Below are 22098 nucleotides of genomic sequence, written 5' to 3'. Positions count from 1 at the left end.
TGTGGCACAGTTGTGGTACGGTGTGACGTGGTTGTATGGTGGTTGTGGCACGGTGTGACGTGGTTGTAGGGTGGTTGTGGCACAGTTGTGGCACGGTGTGACGTGGTTGTAGGGTGGTTGTGGCACGGTGTGACGTGGTTGTAGGGTGGTTATGGCACAGTTGTGGCACGGTGTGACGTGGTTGTAGGGTGGTTGTGGCACGGTGTGACGTGGTTGTAGGGTGGTTGTGGCACAGTTGTGGCACGGTGTGACGTGGTTGTAGGGTGGTTGTGGCACGGTGTGACGTGGTTGTAGGGTGGTTGTGGCACAGTTGTGGCACGGTGTGACGTGGTTGTGGTGCGGTTTGGAGTGACATCCGGCCGGGTGAAGCCTCCCTTGTGATTCGTGATTGGCCGCCATTAATTGCAGTCGTGGAGCGCTTTTTCGTGCTCAATTGGCGGCCTTTACTCAACCGGGCGATGAGTCAAAGCCTGGCTTAGACGCGTGGACAAACATTTCCTCTTTTGCAAGGGCGACCTGGGCTCCGGCAAATTATTTGGTGATGCTGCTGAGTTGGCAGCGGTGCACAAGCACAATTAATAATAATAATACTTTCTTTTAAAACACATTCGTCAATATTTTATGTGCAAAACGAACCTACTGGAGCATCTGTGAAAAAGAGCTTTACATCTTCTTGGTTCTTTCGGTAAAGTCACAGAACCAAGAAGATGAATCCCTGCAGTCACGAAAGCTTTAAATCAAGAGCTTTACAGCTCATCTGATTTATCCAGTATCAATAAATAATCTGATTCTGAACCCTGTTGTGGATTGGTCGTATTGTTATTGGCAATTGTGTTTTAGCTTAATCGAGTCGGTAGATGTTAGGTACGCAGAGACATCATCATGATACCTCTATCAAGTGAACAAATCTAGAATTAATTTAACAAGAACGTGGGGACACACATTTGAATCCGGCTGGGTAAAGAATGTGCACTGCACACGCAGAAACTTGTTTGTATTATCTTACCAGGTAAGGCCCACCTGAGCTTATTAGCTTCTTGTTCCATAAGCTACCTGACCACAAATGACAGCTCAACGAAGTTGGCTCATGATGTGGAAATTGATCGCGGCAAAAGAATCAAAATTATCTAAACAACGCACGTTTCTAAATGTTACAGAGGCAACGGGGAGGGGGGGTGGGAAACTACACGGCGAAGTTGCGACAGGACGCGAGAAAATTGGTTTGAAGTCGGCAGGAAATATAACTAAAAAATGCACAGCCTATGTAACAGCGACAAAAAAACCACCCCATTTTTTTTGTCAAATCCGTGCAACATTTGCGCCAAACATCCCACGGCGTCAAACGCACGCCGACGATCGTGCACCTTGACACGCAACACACGTAGAGAGAGAGAGGAGAGAGAGAGAGGAGTGGGAGAGACGGGGCTGTCCCTGCGCGCTTTGACACGTGCTGGCAACGTCTCTGTCGCAATGGGGCACCACTCCTCTCACCCTCCCAGTTTTACAGCTCGACTCTTTTTTGCGCATGTGCGTGCGCGCGTGCGCGCGAGTGCACGCGCGGGGCGGAGCGGTGGCGCAGCGGTTGACACACGCTGCGCGAGACGAACACTCGACCGAGCCCAGTTCGAATTCCAGCACGCGGACAACGACACCAGTGACGACTGTCTCAACCGGTCCCCTGCGTCCTCCCCCCGAGGCCGACTCGGCTTCAAATGAGTGCCTGGTGTGATTATTTAAACATCGCCACGGGAGAGACAAAGGCGGTCGGGCGTGGTGCTGGCCACCGACCCCTTCGTGCGCCGTGTCGGCCTTCACAGGGGCGCTGCTCGCCAACAGCACTTGCCCCGAAAGTCTGTTGATGCTCTACGGGGGATATTTGCCTTTGCCTTATGTATTAGCTTCTGACCACAGTTCGCAATCCCTGCCACTCATTATTTCGATCCGACAGCACTCGGCTTGTCTCTCCGGGTTGTCTCCGGCGCGACGTCCGACGTTTCGGCCCACGTGCCAAGAGCTCTCATTACGGGGGAATGAAGAAGAAGAAGAAGGAGGGAGGGAGAAGCCTTCGAAATTTCAGGAAGCGAACCGAAAACACGTGGGTTTGTAAGGCCGAAACGTCGCGCGGAGCGACCCAGGAAAAAACCCACGGCGATCCAGAGGTCGGCACCGGGGGAGACGAAGGTGGGCAGGGAGTGCGTGCCAGTCCAACCTTGATAGGGTGCTTGCCAATCTTGTATTGAGCTCTCAAGTGGCCGGTGGGGCTACGCTCAAAACGCTCCTCTGAATTCACACCGCAGCCCAATTGTCATGAATTCGCGAATTGCCAACAGCCCCGCGGACACCCTGCGCACGCTCCAGAACACTTGAGAGTGCATTGACGTACAACGGCGGGACTCGCAATGGATCCACAGAGGTCACCGGTTCGATTCAATTTCCCGGCGCGGCAGCTGAAACAATGGGGGTCAAGCTAATAGGGTTTTTCCCCTTTTTTCTGGCAACAAAACTGACACCTTTTGCAAGGAATCATGCTTACAGTGTGGTTAATGTAAGCATGATTCCTTGCAAAAGGTGTCAGTTTTGTTGCCAGAAAAAAGGGGAAAAACCCTATTAGTATATTTTGGTACTGGCAAAGGAGGTCCCATGATAAAATGGGGGTCAAAGTTCAAATAAATCGCCACCTTCTCCTATCTCCCTCTTCCATCCTGCCCCCGCCTCTGTCCACTCAGCGTTATGAATGGGAACGCCGCGATTAATCAATGAGCAGGTTGTGTGTGTGTTGTGTGTGTTGGTGTGTCTGGTGGGGTAAAGTGTGGGTAGGCTCCCACCTCCAACTAGGAGAGAGCTTCTTCTTGGTTCTTTCGGTAGAGTCACGTAGAAGGGAAGTAATAAAATAATAAAAATAAAACAAAATAAATAATTATATTATTATAATAAAATAATAATAAAAAATAATAATATAATTATATTGTTATTTTATTTTATTATGTTTTATTTGTATTATTTTATTCTTTTCCTTCTACGTGACTTTACCGAAAGAACCAAGAAGATGACTCCCTGCAGTCACGATAGCTCTAAATCGAAATTTAGGAGAGAGCTGTCTTGAGTTCCCTTTTAGTTGGAAGCCTTCCCGCCTGGCAAGTGGCGTTCGGCGCGAAGGCATTGCAGGGGCTGCGCCCTTGTCTCTTCGGTGCATCGATGTACAACGCCAGTCGGCCTTACGTAATGTCAGTGTTTGCGAGTTGCGGGCAGAGAGATGCACCACAACTATTGAGCTTATTTATTATGTAATGAGCGTTCGCGGAAACAGGACAATCTTGCAATCTCTGCCCGCGAGGGCGTTTCTGCTCCTTGCACCGAGAAAATGTGTGTTGTGTGTGTGTGTGTTTAAATAAAATAAACGTCAAATAAATTTGATAAATAAGGAGAGAGGTGGGGGGGGGTAACGTGAAACTAATCCAAATGCTATCACACGGGTTTACCGAATTACATACAACGGATAAGTGCATGCTGACGGTAGCTTTCAAAATTGCTAGCGCACATGAGCTCGTCAGTAACTCACTCTGTTGTTGTCGTATCCTCAAATCTTGTAACTCAATTTTAACCCACTTCCCAATGTGGTATTGACTGCAAACTTGGTATACTTATGTCATACTGGTGACAATACTATATTCTATCATAATTTTTTTTTAAACGTAAATTTTTAAACATTCTCTTTTATATGTCATGTTTCACCTTGGGTCTAATTGTCCACGCTCAACTGACGTTGGCTGTAATTGCCCACGGAAACTTTACGATGGCTGGCGCACAAAACTGTGCCGCACGCCGCTCCCGTGTGACATTTTACTTCCGATTCCATTCCGATGATGTACACGTGCCGATGACGTACACGTACACGTACGTCATCGGAATGGGAAAGGGTTAATTAGCGCACGACGTGTGTTACGCTTGGAGTTTTACGTTTCGCAAAACATCGTTTTTACTCGTGGAGTAAAGTTCGAGGGAAGCAGTAAACCGCTCTGGTAGCGATGGGAGAGCGGCACGGAGGCGACTGACGGGCCAGCCGACTGCGTTTCTGATACCGCGTCTCGCCGCGTCTCTTCTCGGCCTCCTCTCGGTCTCTCACTAGTTATTTCCAGCCGGCTCGGCTCCGCGCATTCTCCGCGGCGCTTTCCCGCGCAAGCGGCTTCCCGCCTCGCGCGCATAAATCCACGGCTGGTTTGTGTCTCCGTCTAAAACGGCCGCAGAGGCTCACGGGCGTTTGGCGGCGAGCTAAAGTAATGGGCGGCGGTTTATTTTGTTGTTGTTGCAGAACTTTAACTGCTATTGGGAAATTTTTTTACTTATTGCAATCTCGTAAATATTACGCCGGGAAATTTAATATTCTTTTTTTGGGGGGGGGGGGTAGAAATCAAGCGAGCAGCGATAAGCACGACACGGCGATACTTTGCACTTTGGGAGGTACACGATGACCGTGGAACTGATATCGTACGATGCGTGTCGCGGTAGCGGCCAGCCTAGGGGCTAGCTAGTATCGTAGCGGGGTCGGCAACCGAGGTATTCGACCCCTATAGGTGGAGCGGCGGGCGTTGGTCTGCGCACCGTGTTAGCAACTCGTCGTCCTGAGATTGTTTAATCGGCCACAGCCAATATCAGTCGCGAGTTGATATCTCAAATGGTCCTGGCAACCCGCCCCCCCCTCCACCCCCTTTGCCAACCTGTACTGACCAACGTGGTGAAGTATGGCCAAAAAATACCCGCACGACCGACATGGCGCGGGGGAGGCCTTCATCCAGCAGTGGATTGAGAATCGACTGTAAATATACTTGATTTGAAGCTTTCGTGACTGCAGGAATTATTCTTTGGTTCTTTCGGTAATTTATTTTCTTTCTCCGTGACTTTACCGAAAACACCAAACTGTAAATATACTATGAAAGTATCCCCCAGATTATGAGACACAATTTCTGCACCGATATTTTACAGCACAAGTTCGGGGTGCATCTTTTAATCTGGTAGCTGTGTGCATGTGCGATGGCAAGATGTTAACTACCTCGCCTCGTATATAGGAGGTCATGGGTTCGATCCCGACCCTGCCGCCAGCTGTGTATTTGGAGTTTGTATGTTCTCCCCGTGGTCGCGTGGATTTTTCTCCGGGTCCTCCGATTTCCCCCTCCACGTTTAGAATCGACACACGTTCACAGTATTTGGTTGCTGCCAAAAATTTCCACACGATGATAAGCCACTTCGTTGAGCTGTCATTTGTGAATGCCAGGTCGCTTCTGAAAAAAATGGCTACGATCTAGCTTAGTTGGGGCCTTACCTGGTAAATTAAATAATACTTTAGTTTATTGTTAACTTTGTTGCATGCTGCTGACATCGGGCACACATTTTATTTCTGGAGCGTCTCATAATGCGGAGAGTACGGCGTTAGCCACATGTCTTCTGCTTGACCAGTGCTCGGATTGAGGCTGCTCATAATGGCCACCCATCCTGGAAGGGGGGTGGGTGGGGGGGCCCACGTGATTTAGGAGACCTGGTTATTGCAGTGGGCACAGAGTACCGTTATGAATACACCTTTTTTAAAGTTTGGCATAATTCTACCAATGTGCACATATATCTTGAAAAACATCGGACCACTGTGTGCCCCGTGCCTGTGTGCGTGTGTGTGTATTGAGATGTATTCAGAAATGCCAACGTCCGCCCAATGTTGTAACTTTATAATGTCTATAATTAGTTTCTTAAAGAGCCCATAGTCTTTATTTTTCCCATGGAAAGAAATCCCTTTCCATCAAAGAGCGCTCATAAAACCCCCACCGTTACACCCTCGCCGTTGCCCAACATTTTGGGCGTTCAAAAAAATACAGATTTAACGCAATTCGACTTTTGCGCAGTAAAAACGTAAACAAAAAATTGCGTCGAGTTGCAAAAAAAACGTTTAATTTACGGTGTCAAAACGTTCTGTTGTTTTTTTTCCGCAGTGGTTTATGCATTATTTAGTTTGTCGTTTAATTCCCCAACCACTCCCCTAAGGAAAAAAATGTGTTGGGTAACTTTTACGTAAATGCGTTTTTGTTAATCCACTGCTAGATGAGGGTCCTCCGCATGCCTTGTCAATTACGGCGATTAAAGCGACCGCACTTCGCCATGACGGACAGTGCAGGTTTGGTGAATGCCAGAGTGACCATCGTTTTGGGTGTCACTCGCCCGCTGATGTTAGCGCTGACGGGGAATGGGACTCGGGTCGCCGGGGTTATAATTCTTTACGCGCCAACCCCATATAACACCAACTCCCCAGTATCATCATCATCATCATCGCTAAAGTTTTTCTTTGGAATAATTGGGTGAACATTTTAACTGCGACGCAGGCGTATATTTTTACATTGGCGTTTGTCAGTTCATAATTTTCTGAGCGTGTAGCACTCCGGGTTTGTTCGTTGTTATTTGCTGGTTTTTGTCCCCCCCCCCCTTCTTTGAAATCTACTTTGTATTCTGCGGCACTTTTGAATAAGAATACGGGAGAAAAAAAAATTATACATTTTTTAATTCATTAATCCACAGATACTTGTTTTTGCGCACGTGAAAGGAGGTGTTGTAGAAAACTCGGCAGCAACTGTGCCACCGTCGCCACGTTCGAAAAACGCTCGCTTATCTATGTACAGGGACTCTTCTACTTACGAACATTCGACTTACAAACTTTCAGAGATACGGACAAACCTGTCCGTATGTCCAGTTGCCTGTGGGGACCGAGAGTCACAAGTTGAATCGCTGCGCAATAGATGGTGGTAGTGGCATCTACACCAGCAGAACGTAAAGAACCGGTGGCATCTATATATACAGCAGATGGTAAAACTTGTAAAGCCATTCCCTGCGTTTAGTGTACACGCCGTACAACATGTTTGGAATCCTAGATTTGAAGCTATCGTGACTGCAAGGATTCATATTCTTGGGTTTTTTCCGGTAAAGTCAGCTATCGTACTGTGACTGTTCCACCTGAAGACGGAAGCTTGTGTTGCCTCCGAAACGTCGTGATTTTTATTTTATTTTTATTTTACTTTTATTAATTTTAATTTTTTACCTACGTGACTTTACCGAAAAAACCTAAGAATATGTTTGGAATCGACAGGAGTAAAGTTAAACTTGGGAAGAAATCGACTTACGAACAGACCTCTGTAACCTAACTCGTTTGTAAGTAGAGTAGTCCCTTCTACCCATTTAAACGGACATCATTGAGGTCAAAACAATATGAATTGCGAACGTGCGTTATTGTTTTCGTACGATCATTTGCTTTCGATGACTTTACATATATTTTAAATATCTCACGTCGTGTTTGTTAACTCCTTGCTGCCGTGTCCGTCTGCCGGCCGAGTCGCCCTTGAGAAAGAGTCGCTGGTAGCTCTAAACGGTTATGCCGTGCCTGTACATTGATATTGAATGATATCTTGAGCCTGGCAAAAAAAAAAAGAATGGGGTTCCGTGTATATGTAACTGCTATGAACGCCTTGGTATTTTGTATTGTCCTTGTACTGGGTTCACCTTTTGACGTGCTTTGGTGTCTATGACTGGTGAGATGAAGCCATAAAAGAGGCTGTCTCTGGTGCAGGCAATTTAGTTTCAAGGACGGTGCGTGCAATATAAAAGCATTTAAAAAAAAAAAATTTGGCCACAAATACGTACGGTTAATGCAGACTTGATGGTTATGCAATATCTATTTGGTGTTTGAACACCTTAATGCCTCTTGTATTTACGCCAGAAAGGATAAAGCTGGTAGTTTGTTCTTTTTTGTGATACCGTTTGGGTTTTTCCGTAGTTAAGTCGTTCGTGGTGCGGTGAAGAGTGGGTCACTGCCACCGAACACGGATTGACGGACTCGCACGATCTCTACGGATGAGGAATCTCGGCCCGACTCACTCCGTCTCCTCTTCGGACACCGTTTAACCCCCCCCCCCCCACTACACCACGCCTGAGACGTTGAGTTAGCCGACAAACTTATCGCGGTCGCACCGTTTTCAAACTTTTTTACGCAGCAGCAATTGTCATCGTAAATTTGCATTGCCGGTTGCACGGAATTATTTTCGCAACGACCGGCCCGCGATGGAAATTTATGTTTTCTTGTTGTTGTTGTTGTTGAAATTATTCCTTTTTATTGACCCCCATTAAAAAAAAAAATTTGGGGGGGATAAAATGAACAATTTTTTTTGGGGATTTATTTTACGATTTTTTTTTTTTTACACCACGAAGAACCGACCACCCCCCCCCCTCTCGCCCCCCCCCCCAGCACCCCCGCCGCCTTGTGTGAAGGGTTTTCGCCAAGTGTCTGTGGAATGCGCGAGGGTAAACACAGCGGTGCCTTATGCAAACGTTTTTCAGCTATTTTCTCGCCCCACACAGCCCAGCCACCACCCCACCCACCCCTCCTGCCTCCGTCCACGCAGCAGAGTCCGAATGAGCCGTATTGTTAGCGCTGAATAGTCTGGCTGTTGCAATTGACTGATTTCCATTCCATATGAAAAAAAAAAACCCAAGCCCCTGCCACAGCAGCCGACAATGTGAGCAGTGTTTGGCTAAAAAAGATGGAAGAGAGAAGGGGGAGGGAGGGGGAGGGGAAATTGGTGAGGGGGGGGGGGGCTGGCTTCTGGATGGAGGGAGAATTCGAGAGAGGTGCGTGGGGGGGCTCATGGATGGTGGTCGACAGAGAGAGAGACGAGGAGGGGATATTCGGAGGGTAACGTAGCCTCGGTAATATTTCAACAATGCCAACGCAAGCTTGACCACTGATGAGACACAGAAGGTTGAAACCTGGCACAGGGTTTCGTTGCTCGACGCAAATTCGGCTGGATACTGTTGGTTTGGAAAGCCGATGGAAAAGACCGATGACTGAAACATTTTTGACATTTCATTCGTACGGAGTCACAAACCAGACGTCTGTTCAATTTTTTTGAACAGGTACCTTTTATACGGCGTCGTTACCTTCGGTGACTTTTAATTCAAATTCGCGGTAGAGAGGTCATTTCGTTTTAGCGGACCTTTCTTCCGTCGTAAGAGAGAGCATTCGAGTCGCGGTTGGCCGGTCGCGAGCTCAAAACCCCAGTTGAGTGCCGACCCAGGCACATCGTTCTTCCACAGCCGACCAAAACGGGGAACCGCTTTGTGGGAAGTGAAGCCTCAAATCAAGATTGAGGCCTTATTGTCCAGAGAATGTCCCGATAATCCCTGCCATGGCGATGCGGTGGAACTTCAACCAACTGGCCGTTGCAATACCAACTGAGATGCGCTCTGGACACACCTCGGCTACTCGCCTTTAAAATTCGTAACGAGTAAATGTGTGTTTTTTTTTATTTTGACCGGGAAAGAATCGCTGAGGCTTAAGACTCCTTTACCAGAGGGCAGAGGTCGCAACCGGGTACCCGATACCCGTACCCTACCCGATACCCGTACCCTACCCGATACCCGGCTACCCGTACCCGGCCAGGTACGGGTACCCGTTTACGACCCTGGTGCAGCCGGGTATGGGTACGGGTAGGCCGTGAGTCACTGGTGAGTCACCGTTTGTCACTCATTTCGGGTAGGGTACAGGTACGGGTAGGGAACGGGTACCCGTACCCGGCCGGGTACGGGTACCCATTTGCGACCCTGGTGCGGCCGGGTACGGGTACGGGTAATCAAAACCCGTTTGCGACCTCTGCCAGAGGGTAACTGCCTTGAGGATGGTTTGGCCAGTTCCATCAATATGCAAGTTTTCTTATGGCGTATAAAACGCATCGTTCTTGGACGTGAATAGTTGTTGGGACGTGCATTGTCTCATCATAAAGGTTTCTGGGTTAGATCGCATAAGTATAAATGTGTCGTAACCCTCCACCACCCGACACAGCCAGTAAGGTTTGTGACGTAAACCACGCGCTAATTAGTTACTAGTATAGTGTATAGTGTAGTGTATAGCGTAGTATATAGTGTAGTGTAAAGTGTCTAGCGTAGTGTATAGCGTAGTGTGTAACGTAGTGTATAGCGTAGTGTATAGTGTAATGTATAGTGTAGTGTATAGCGTAGTGTAGTGTATAGTGTAGTGTATAGTGTAGTAGTGTATAGTAGTGTATAGTGTAGTAGTGTATAGTGTGGTAGTGTATAGCGTAGTGTATAGTGTAGTGTATAGTGTAGTGTATAGTGTAGTGTATAGTGTAGTATACTACTTCAGCCCACCGGTGTGTTGGAGAGTAAATCCACAACATTGACAATTTGCGTACCGTGATGTTTCGCTGGTAATTACAACCAACTTCATCGGGCAAACCGCCTGATGATGCTGGTTGATGTATACACTGCACTATACAACCAGCATCATCAGGCAAACCGCCTGATGATGCTGGTTGATGTATACACTACACTATACAACCAGCTTCATCGGGCAAACTGCCTGATGATGCTGGTTGATGTATACACTTCACTATACAACCAGCATCATCGGGCAAATCGCCTGATGATGCTGGTTGATGTATACACTTCACTATACAACCAGCATCATCGGGCAAATCGCCTGATGATGCTGGTTGATGTATACACTTCACTATACAACCAGCATCATCGGGCAAATCGCCTGATGATGCTTATATGGGACTATTGTTCTTTATAGAAATTGAACAGATAACGTGATAACAAATGTAATGTTAATAGCCATCGTTGTCGACGCGTGCCTGGAATCTTCTCCAGGTGGTCTCCGGAGCCAGGATGAACGTTTTTTGTGGTACAGTAAAACCTTGGATTGCGAGTAACTTGGTCTGCGAGTGTTTTGCGAGACGAGCAAAAAATGTAAATAAATATTAATTTGATAAACGAGCGAGGTCTTGAAATACGAGTAGCACGTGAATACACTTTGTCTGCCGAGCGTCACGTGATCACAACTGATATACGAGTGCTTTGATACACGAGTGCTTTGGATTACAAGCACGTTTCCGGAACGAATTATGCTCACAATCCAAGGTTTTACTGTATTGTTGCAAATTCTCTGAAGTGTTCACATTTTTTTGAAGCAGCACCATGTATGGTCCTTTTGTCTGTACCCTCCCCCCCTCCATTCACAAACCACCCCCCTCCCCTATCCCCAATTGCCCCACCGCCACCCTCCCCCCATCGCTAACGGATTGCCACGAGTACTTTTAATTCTGTGCATTTTAAATAACCTTTAGCATGTTCTCGTAGTTTTTTTTTATCATCCGTGTTTATGAGAGGTATATGGGATGTTAAATCACTTTATATTACGAATTATATTCTCGCTTAAATTGCATAGATTTTTATGTATTTATTAGCTTGACCTGTCACGGCTAAATATGAAATCTGGTTAACCGGGTTCCCGCTAACCGGGATTTTACCGCACCAAACGACATGATCTCCACGGTAACCCTCAAACATCGTCCATTTAGCAAAACGCCATCATTGTCACATTTCTTTGCTTAAACATATGAAAGGCTCTGATGAAAAAAAATAGTTTTACGAGATTAGCAACTGAATAAATAAAGTTGTGAATAAGTTCCTGTCGCCCAATTGAATGTAGTGCTTTACAAAACGTTGAAGAAAATGTGTTGATTATATGGTTTGACTACTTTCGTTATTCGTTGGTGCGTTGAATTGTTTCTGGTGCAACACGGTAGCGAGATGTTAACTACCTCACCTGGTATACAGGAAGTCGTGGGTTTGATCCCAACCCTGACGCCTGCTGCTGTATATTTACAGTTTGCGTGTCTCTCTCTCTCCCCGTGGTCTCATGTATTTTTCTCCGGGTCCTCCGGTTTTTCCCTCCACATTTAGAATCAACATGCGTTTAGATTATTTGGCTGCTATACAATTCCACGTGATAAGCCTCTTTGTTGAGCTGTCATTTGTGGCCAGGTCGCTTCTGAAAAAGAGCTGTACAGCTCAGTGGGCCTTACCTGGTAAAATAAAAACGAGTTTGGTTTGCAGTTATTTTGCATTATGAGCAACCTGAAAAGATATCGTACAACGTTGCAAAGAGTAGGAGATTTACAGCTTATGTTGAGTGGACTGCAGTTGAAGTACGTACGATTCGTGGTCTATTATCACGCTTATGGCTGATGTCGATGTAGAGCCAAATCTATAACTTTATATTCACACTGCATGGTAGTGCAGCTAAGCACCAACAAGAACACAACAAAGGAATAGTAAAATTACATTCGCAAATTTACGGGACATTGACATCGTGGTAAATTGTGCGTACCGTGAACATTTATAATGTATCGTGCAAAAATGTATTTGCAACAAAATCTGAACGTTGCGCAAAGAAGCGTGGCGAGATGCATGGAATTGCACCGAGAGACCAAAAGAGGAGCACGTGGCATAGGGAGCACACGCGGTTGTTCATGACATCTTTCAAACTGTTGAGGAAAGTTAAGCGTGGCTCGGGCAGGATGCATCGTGACGGCTATAGACCGGACGATGGCCGATGGTCAATGATAACATGCGGAGTGGCAGCCAAGGAATGGAACGCGTCCGAGCGCACGGCCACCCGGGGAGACGGAGCGATGAGATCAGTTGACGTGCAGGTTCTTGGAAGGTTTTGTCGAATTACGGAATCGTGACAAGGACACGTGCGATGGATGTACAGATGGACAGACGGATGCGCGGACACTCGCACACGCGGACACGCAGATGGATAGACGCGTGGAAAGCAGACGAATGGACACGCGGACGGACGCCACGTACGCACGAACCGAACTCGGCTTCGCCGGATTCGTAGCTCGACTCGTCGCGTGCCAACCACTGCGCCCACCATTGCCCCACGCACGTAGACACTAACGTTTGTACAGGCGGACGGACAGATGGACCGACCGGCAAACGCACGGACGGACGCGCACACAGACGCACGGACGCACAGGCGCACGTGCACAAACGAATATCTGGCCGCGAGACACGGGACAACACGGAGAGGCGAGGTGCCCCTTAGCAAGCAGACGCTAAAATCCGACGAGTCCCCGGCGAGCCTTCGCACAATGGGCCCCGCTGTGGGCACCGCCCGGCTGTGGTAATCGCAGCAAACACTTTCGCACAAATTGTGAAAATCGCTGTAGCTTGCACAAGGAGCGGTAATTTCGCGTCCCTCGATGGAAAATGTTGGTGAGAAGTGGTTGGGGGGGGGGGGGGGCAGGGGGGGGGGGGGCGCTGAGAGAAGCTGGGTGAGGAGAGGGCGGGTGAATAGAAAATGTGAAATAAAAAACGAAGTTTTTTTTTTGCCCCGTTCGGCCGCCGGCTTATGTTGGCACAGACCGGCGGTGTCTGAGCGAGAGAACACAAGTCCTAATTTAGCGATGATGGTTTCGAGGTGAACGCGTTGCAAGCGTTCGTGGTGAAGTTGTCTTGAGTGAGAAACGCGTGCCCCCCGTGCTCAACAAGCCGTTACTATTTCTGGTGGGGGGGTGGGGTGGGGTGTAGGGGAGTAAGCCCTTTCTTGCGCGTTATGTAATTGGCTACTACACGGGGATGGTAATGTGAGAGCCGACGGCGACGTTAGCTACCTTCCGCAATAGTATCGTGGGTAGTGTATGCCAGTAAGGTGGTGGAGGGGCAGTCGGGGGGGGGGGGGGGGGAGCGGTGGCGCAGTGGTTAAACAATGTCGGATTTTCGGCTTCGTAAGGACACATTTTGGGATCTTTTCGCTGGATATTTCCGAATCGGTTTAGTAACAGCGTGGCAATGTAACGCGCCTTTCGCGCGCCCACCAAAGCCACGTCACGTGATGCCACGCGACGGGCCCCCCATTTTCGTCTGTGCCGTCACTCCTGCCACGTGGCTTGTCCGATCGATCCGTAACGAAGAGCCCGAGTTTGGATCGTCTGAAATGTTGGTGCCTGGGCCCCAATTTTCGTGAATATTCGGATTCACGGGCAAGACGACCCTATTGCTGCCGTGGCTGCAGCTCGTGCCGCGTGGGAGTTGCGCGGGTACAGAAGTCGACGGAAGCAAGAACGGAACGCGTCCGAGAGCCGCGTCCATTTGGGGGGGTTGTTGCCAGGCGGATTATTCCATTGTCAACGTCGCAGGATCGTGAGATATGTCGGCGGCTACTGAGGAAGGCCTTCATCCGGCACCGGGTTGGCCATAGCAGCTGATGATGACGACGATGAATCATCGAGTACGATTCTATTTTCGCCAGTTTGCCATGCTAACCGTAGTTTAAGGCCCCACGTGTAAGCTGTTTTGCCGTAAATCTGCAGCACAAGCACATGCGTATTTTCACAAATATTAAAACGTCAGTGGTTAAGCAGCGTCCAAGAATTGCGCACTCACACGCACACACCCACACGTGTTTATTTGCTCTCGTTAGAAACGGGCTTTGCCACCTGTCTGGGTTTGACCCTGACAGTTCGGTAATCGGCATCTGCATCCAGGTAGTGTGCCAAGGTTTTTTGCCGATATTACTGCCGTATACTACTGCACAGATTTCATGATGATGATGATGACAATAGTTCTATATTTGAAGCTTTCGTGACTGCAAGGATTCATACTCTTTGGTTTTTTCGATAAAGTCACGTAGGTAAAAATTTAGATTAAATAAATGAAAAACAACAAGTGTGTCACACTTAAGCGGTTGTGCTTTCGCTACGTTGTCTCCACGTGAAGAAGGACACTTGTGTTGCGCCCCGAAGCGTCGCGATTTTATTGAGTTGTTTTCATTTATTTTATTTTACTTTTTTACCTACGTGACTTTACCGAAAAATCCAAAGAGTATGATGACAATAGCCCTATAGGCTGACTGAAGAGTGGATGTGCCGGTTGGTGTGCATTGGAAAAGGTTATTAGAGCCCATGGCGTACAGCAATGGTCCTTAACCTTTACTGCAGCCTTGCACCGTTTTGCTTCTCAATGTGTGTAATGTTCATAAATACAGAGGGTTTAATGAAACAAAGTAGTTGTATTTCGATTTAAAGCTTTCGTGACTGCAGGGATTCATCTTCTTGGTTCTTTCTGTAAAGTCACGTAGAAGGGAAATAATAAAATAATAAAAAATAAAACATAATAAAAAAATTCTCACGACGTTTCGGCCACAACGCGTTAGACGCTGTCTTTCCGACAGACCTGTTCTTCACCTGAGGACGGCTGCTTGCGTTGTGGCCCGAAACGTCGTGACAATTATTTTATTATGTTTTATATTTATTATTTTATTATTTCCCTTCTACGTGACTTTACCGAAAGAACCAAGAAAAAGTAGTTGTACTTACGTGCCCTTGCTTAACTTGTGTTTCAGTGCTTTAGCTTCTAAAAACAAGTAAACCCGTAAAAACAAAGTTTTTCACTATAAATCCTTTATATGCGTGGCGGCTAGAGTCTTCTCGTCCTCTGGCTTGAGATGGCTGCCACCTATGGGTCAGATGATTGTCTGCCAGTATTAAGCAATGTGGTAATTAAATATTTAATTTGTTTTCCCTAAACAGTGTACAATTTTGGGAATTATTTTTCACGAACATTAATTGTCTCGCACAACGAGTCTGTGTGGAAAATGTCAGCTCGATTGGATCACGGGAAGTGGGTTAAAAAACGACCGAAAGATTTGCACGGTCGTAAGCATGCAAGCAAGCACGCAAGCAAGCAAGCACGCAAGCAAGCAAGCAAGCGAACTTAATATAAAGGATTTAACAAAATCTGGCCATGTCTCGCACCCCCAGAAAGGGCATCTCGCACCTCCAGGGAGTCGCGTGCAACCAAGGTTCGGAAGAACCACTTGTGTGTAGCAGCGGCCGGTGTTTCTCCAACTTGTTTTTGGCTCGCGGACCACTCAGCTGATGCAAACATTCCCCCCCCCCCCCCCGAGTAATAGAAAGTTATTAAATTACCAGAACATATTTTGTTTTGTTTTAAATGCAGCTATAAGGTTTTTATTTTAAGTGAGAGGTAGGCGGGGGGGCATTTAGATTTAAGAGTTTTGGTAGTTTAAACCGGGTATCATGGGACCTTTTTGCCAGGATCAAAGTATGAAAAATAAGAATCGGGTTTACCCTTTCTGGCTAGAGAACAGGAGGTGTTAAGATGTTGAAACACCAAACAGAAACCTCTTGCAAGGAATCAAGTCTGCATTAACCACACGTACTTATGGTGAACATGCAAACAAGCATGCTCTGATCATTATTATATCGGCATTGTCTTTGAAACTGATTGGCCTCCACCAGAGGCAGTCTCACCACCAGTGTCAAACCAGAGAACGCCAAAAGACGAACAGTATCTTAACACTTGTTGTATTGCCAAAAAGGGTCAAACCTATTCTTATTTTTCATACTTTAACCGGGCAGTTTACCTAACTTAATTTTTAAATTAAATATCAAAAGTCAAATGTCAAATTAATGTCCGAAACAAAAGGTAGCTACAAAAACGTTGTCGTTATTTCTCTTAGGTTTTTTCGGTAAAGTCACGTAGATAAAAAAATAATAAAAGTAAAATTATAATAAATTAAAATAAATCAATTCAATCACGACGTTTCGGAGGCAACACGAGCTTCCTTCGTCAGGTGTAAAAAGGCACAGCAAAATAACTGTAATAACACCTGATGAAGGGAGCTTGTGTTGTCTCCGAAACGTCGTGATTTAATTGATTTATTTTCATTTATTATTATTTTACTTTTATTATTTTTTACCTACGTGACTTTACCGAAAAAAACCTAAGAGTGTGAATCCTTGCAGTCACGAAAGCTTCAAATCTAGAAATAAAAGTTGTCATTATTGTCCGGATCAACCGGCGTTTGCATCACAGCCACCGACGCAAGGTTCACCGCGGACCCACCCACTGGTGGTTCCGGGGACCGAACTCTGAGAACCACCACTGTGGAGTTGTGGGTGCAATGTCTGAAGGGACCGCCGCAAACCCACCCACTGGTGGTTCCGGGGACCGAACTCTGAGAACCACCGCTGTGGAGTTGTGGGTTCAATGCAGAGGTCGCAAACGGGTTTTGATTCCTTACCCGTACCCTGCCACATCAATGTCGCAATCGGGTACCCGTACCCTACCCGATACCCGGCTTCCCGTACCTGGCCGGGTATCGGGTAGGGTACGGGTATTGGGTACCCGATTGCGACCTCTGGGATGAAGCCATGTTGCAGGCGCGGGTGGGTTGATTCTAGGAACTTGAATTGTGAGAAGAGACAAGACGTTGGGAAATGAGTGACAAACGGTGACTCACCAGTGACTCACGGCCTACCCGTACCCGTACCCGGCCGCACCAGGGTCGAAAACGGGTACCCGTACCCGGCCGGGTACGGGTAGCCGGGTATCGGGTAGGGTACGGGTATCGGGTACCCGGTTGCGACCTCTGGTTCAATGTCTGGAGGGACCGCCGCGGACCCACCCACTGGTGGTTCTGGAGACCGCACTCTGAGAACCACCGCTGTGGAGTTGTGGGTTCAATGCTGCACGTGCAACTTGTTGCGCGTGTTGGCTCGTGTCAGAAGCGCCGTCGCGTACAGAATGCGTGTGCGGGCGTGGTTGCTGGCCACCCCTCGTGTGCCACAGTTGCCGGTAACCTTCATGGGCGCTGCTACTCGCTCACAGCACTTGCCTCAACAGTCTGTTACAGGCTATAGGGGTGGTGGGGGGGGGGGTCTTTGTGTTTGCTGCTGTTCGGCTGAATTTAAACACGTACCCAAATTCCTTTTTTTTTCGCGTTGTCACGGAGCATTATGGTTTCAATTCAAATATGAGTAGAGAACTCGTGCTCCGTGCCTCCACGAGTAAAAGTACAAACATTTAGTTTTGTAAAAGTGGTGCAGTCCATACCGTACGGATTAATTGGACCGTAAAATGTTCCCTCCAACTCCCGTTGCACAGCAGAAGCTGGTGGCGGGACCCTGAGGTCCCATAAGCCCCCGGCTCTCGCACGAACTGCGTTGCGACGTCATTTTACGTCTGTTGAAGGCGAACGACACGGCGATCTATTCCTCTCGACGAGCTCTACACGATGTGCTAATCAACGTTTTGTTTCTTCTGCGCATTCGTCCTCGCTGCTGCTGCGCTTGGACACGACGTGGCAACAGAACGGTCCATGCCAGGCGGGTCGCGGCGTTTATATGCGCGGTGGGACGGAGTCGCCAAAAATAAATTCATTTATTAATTACGATTTTAACTTCCGTTTATTCGGGACCCCGGGGTCCCGCCACAAGGTTCAATTGCCACGTAATTGGTGTTAGAGTCAAATGTAATATTACTCCGCCAGGTCTGTGGTTGAACACTGCGTTGCGGTTGCAGATAAGGGCAGGTCTATATTTGACGCGTCGATCAATTTGCAGTCGTTCACCGCAGCGTGATAACGCGAGGCTCTGCGGAGCAATCTCCGAATAAGTCGTGACTTAAAGCTTTCGTGACTGCAGGAATTCATATTCTTGGGTCTTTCGGTAAAGTCACGTGGATAGGTTCAAAACTACAGTAGTTCTTTTGTTCTTTTTTGTTATTTTCTTTCAAAAAAAATAAAAGAACTACCGTCGTTTTTTGTTCTTTTTCGTTATTTTCTTTGAACCTATCCACGTGACTTCACCGAAAGATCCAAGAATATGAATCTCCGAATACATTTGAACCAAACAAGTGGCGACAATGGGAAAAGTACGATAATCCCCTCTTGAAATATTGGAACAGTCCATTTGACCCGTCAGTTGGACCTGCTCGCTCTACTGCGGTGTTCTTCATTCCAAGGACCGGCGGACTCATGGCAGACCCTGATGGCCTTTAGTCTGGCCCCTGACGTGTGAGGCCCCCGACATTATACAAAGAGTGACCCCCCCACCCCCCATCAGCATCGTGTTGCTGTCAAACCTCCAATAGTTTCAAATGTGCGGCGGCCCTCACATTGATGCCTCATCTGGTCTACAGGACACTGGTCTGCGGCAGCCCCCATTGAGGCCACACGGACCGCGCCACTTTCTGATAGGGGTGCTTTTTTCGATTTAAAGCTTTCGTGACTGCAGGGATTCATCTTCTTGGTTCTTTCGGTAAAGTCACGTAGAAGGGAAGTAATAAAATAATAAAAATAAAACATAATAAAATAATTCTCACGACGTTTCGGCCACAACGCAAGCAGTCGTCCTCAGGTGAAGAATGAAACACCACCAAGCTACAAAAGGCGCTCTTCTTCCCCGCCACCAACCCAGCTTAAAATATACGCTCCAAGCTTGGTGGTGTTTCATTCTTCACCTGACGACGGCTGCTTGCGTTGTGGCCGAAACGTCGTGAGAATTATTTTATTGTGTTTAATTTTTATTCTTTTAGTACTTCCCTTCTACGTGACTTTACCGAAAGAACCAAGAAGAAGAGGGCTGCTTTGTCGTGGAGCCTGCCCCTTCCCTGCTGCTCCCATTGGCTGGAGTGACTTTAACCTTCGGCCGTGATGTGGGACGCGGTCTGGTAAACAGCCGACAGGAGGTCACGCCCGCAAGCACGTAACCACGTGGACACGTGACCACGTGACCACGTTCGCCACCACATTGCCGCTCACAATGCGCTACTTGTATTTGCACAGTATTTTAATTATTGCAGGGGGCTTAATTCCTCCCTCTATATTTTCCAGAACGCCGCTAGCTCGGGATCTGTTTGCTTATTCATTTTGGCTAAACATTTGGTGGAGCAGAGGCCACATGCACAAGGCCCAAAACATCAAGCGGCCAGCTACAAACATCACTAATAGAGGTTGTAATAGGATAGAGTTGATAACGTTGCTCGCATTGAGTAAGGCTATATTAATAACAGCTTCGGAAAGAGATGATCAATAGAGAATTCCAAAGTGGAATAGTGCGTGTGAAGAAGCGGACGGATAAGTATTGTAACCTACATTGTGGTGAATGGGTTTGTTGAGAGTGACTGGATGAGTGAGTGACTGGGTGAGTGAAGCTGTATACGGGTGGGTGAGTGTGTTGTTGTGTTCTGCAGTCTGGTGGTGGTGGTAGTGGTGGTTGAACACAGTGGGGTGGATGAGACGCAACAGTCAGTGGTCTGGTTGATCGAGTCCCCAACACGGGTTGGAGGAATCAACTAGCGAAGCAGCTCACGGAGAACGGGGACCATGGTTCGAGCGATAGACGAGAGATAGGGAGGTGACTGACTGACCCCTGGTGAGCTAGTGAATCGGTGAGTTCTGAATAAATCAATAGAGCTGACCGCTGGCTCTTGCGGTAGGGAAATACTAAAAACACATAACGATCATCAACTCCGGGGTCGGTAAAATTAGTATCAATTTGTGGGTGAAGTCGACTGCAATGGTTGTCCGATGGATACACTCGCCCCCAACACGAGAAGGTGGAATTACCACCATTGGCTCAGGGCTGTAAAACTGGAAATGCGTTTGACTTCAGCAAGCCGTTTCCCAACACGTTCCTTTGCTCGATGATATACAGCCTTCGTCAGTCCACTGCTGGATGAAGGCCTCCCCACGCTCTTCGCAAGCCACGGGGGTTTCGATCGTTGGACCACACTTCATTCACCACGCCGGTCATTGGGGCGAGTTGCGCAGGAGGACCGACGTTTCACGCGCCAATATCTTCACCGCTGCATCACAAACCCTTGGCATTGGCCAAATAAACTGTTGTCCGACAGGCTTGTGATTTAAAGGTAACCTCTACGCATTACCAATGCGGTCTGACACGCGTGCACGCATGTCGGAACTTCTTATGCACCGTACGTAGCCAACCGGAGGTGCGCCGGGCTACACGGAGCTGTTCGTCACCCAGGTATCTGCTACTCGGCATCGATCCGTGCAAAATACGGCAGTGTAGTAGTCGTAGCGTCGTCGCAATCGCTGTCATCAGCATCTACTGCTGGCATCGCGATGTCTGCTGCGTGTGTCAGCGGTAGTGATGTCACGGGTAATGGGCCGCGCTGTTGATGCTCTCTGCGCGACTTGGAGAGCGATCTTTTTGGTGGCGCAAACGGTCGTTGAGGCGTGGGCTCGGATGAAGAGGATAAGAGTCGAACCAACCGATCATGCGCAAAGCGGTTCGATGAAACTACCCCCCCCGCCCCCCGATGACACTCGTCTCTGGCTGCGCGTGTACATTGAACTTCTTTCGCACCAGCGTACGTAGCCGACCGTGCTCATCAGAGGTGCTGTGGGAAGGACAACGAAACAAAAAAAAAACGCAACTCACGCGCACGGAAAGCACTGAACACGTTGGGCCAACAGCGCTGCCACCACCACGGTGTATTAAAACTATATACAGAGGCGACGTTTTTAAAATAAAACAAATTGGTCCTTCTTCATAGCATAGAAGAAGGGCCATTGCCCGAAACGTCGCCTCTTGTGGGTTTTTTTCTTCTTCTTCTTTTGGGGCAGTGCACGTTAACTGTGCCCGTCGTGCACCACTGGCAGTGCAGCAGCAGCAGCAGCGGTAGCAGCACCGAACACAATCTGTCGAATTGTGACAGCACAAAACGCCTTCCTTTGACAGCCTCGCGCGAGAAGATCGGCGCGGATACAAAATGTCCCGAATTTTTTTTTTCATTTGGAAAAAAAGTAAAATTGCTCAATGGACCCGATACTCACTCGTCCGAGCAGTGGCTCGTACTGCCTTGCGTTGACAGTCCTGGGCCAGAACCTGACATTCCACATTCCTATGGCAGAGATCAGACATTCTTTAACGCTACAATCTCACTATTGACTTTCTCCCCCCCCCCCACAACCAGCCGCTTGCCCCGTCGGGTGCAGCTTTACCGGTGTGCTGCTGAGATTACGAACCCCAGGAGGAGGAGGGAGGGGGGGATAGCGACGATAACGACGATGATGACGATGGCTATGATGTAAACGCCAAGTTGACCCTGGTTGGAATTTTGAACTCACGTCCTCCCTACTTGGGAGCCCTACTGACCCAGCAACACAGCAGTGATACGTCTACCCGCAATGACCGTCAACCACGACGTGTTGCTGCTGCAACAACAACAACCGTGTGACGAATATCTCTACGCAGTAAACACTCTCTCGTCTCAAAGATGTCCCATCTCTGTCTCTCTTCTCTCTCGCGTGGTTGGTTTCTGTACGGCGCCTCGAGATATCGCGGGTCGCGTCATTTTTTTTCTTTTTCCAAAAGCCGGCAGTGGATCGACGTTCACGCTCCAAACCCTTTGTGTTTGTGCCCCCCC

At 47.9% G+C, this 22098-nt stretch overlaps 1 protein-coding gene across 8 annotated transcripts in view; it reads left to right on the top strand.

The window, feature by feature from the left end:
* LOC144942322 (uncharacterized) overlaps positions 1-22098 on the top strand; it is a 156611-nt gene that overhangs the window by 56392 nt on the left and 78121 nt on the right. The gene's annotated exons all lie outside the window — the stretch shown is intronic.

This window comes from Lampetra fluviatilis, chromosome 27, assembly GCF_964198595.1.
Source record: "Lampetra fluviatilis chromosome 27, kcLamFluv1.1, whole genome shotgun sequence".
Classification (NCBI taxonomy): domain Eukaryota; kingdom Metazoa; phylum Chordata; class Hyperoartia; order Petromyzontiformes; family Petromyzontidae; genus Lampetra; species Lampetra fluviatilis.
This window is presented reverse-complemented; position numbering and strand designations above follow the sequence as displayed.